Source organism: Galeopterus variegatus, unplaced genomic scaffold (genome assembly GCF_000696425.1).
Source record: "Galeopterus variegatus unplaced genomic scaffold, G_variegatus-3.0.2 Scaffold442, whole genome shotgun sequence".
Taxonomy (NCBI): domain Eukaryota; kingdom Metazoa; phylum Chordata; class Mammalia; order Dermoptera; family Cynocephalidae; genus Galeopterus; species Galeopterus variegatus.
Window position 1 is genome coordinate 186,183 of NW_007726553.1, and position 673 is coordinate 186,855.

Consider the following 673-nt stretch of genomic DNA (forward strand, 5'->3'; position numbering starts at 1 on the left):
AAAAAAAAAAAGGGAAAAAAAAAAAAAAAAAAAAAAAAAAAGCACTAACTGAAAAAAACTGAAGTTGGGCTACATAATACATTAAAGTTCATCAGAGAGACAGCATTCTGCTTTGTTATTTTTCTATTTGTGTCAGCCTTTTTCTTTTTTTTAGATTTACCACATATTTGTCTATTTTAATAATGTGTTTACAAAAAAAATTTAGTATTTTACTACTCAAATCTATTTTTCTTAATTTTTTTCTATATTCCTATTTTCTTTGTATTTACTTAGTTGTTCCTTCTCTAGCTTGATTTTCAAACTTCTTGCTTTCAAATTTTCCTTTGGGTACTACTTGAGCAAAAGTCTAACTTTGGTATGCAGGGCTCCTGTTCAAATCTAGATATTTTGTAATTACAACTGTAACTTCATCTTTAACCAAGAGATTATTGAGAAGAATAATCTTAAATTTCCAAGTAGATCCATTACTAATTTCTAATTTGGGTGTTCTTTGTGGACCTCCATGTCACCAATTTCCTAGAAAACCCCCAAAATATTTTGAAAGAATGCTATCCATGATTACAAAATTGGAATACATTAAATCTCTATTATCTTAATGTTATTATATTAATATAACATTATATTAAATATAACATTGTTATTATATTATATTGCTTTCTTAAATCCAAATATT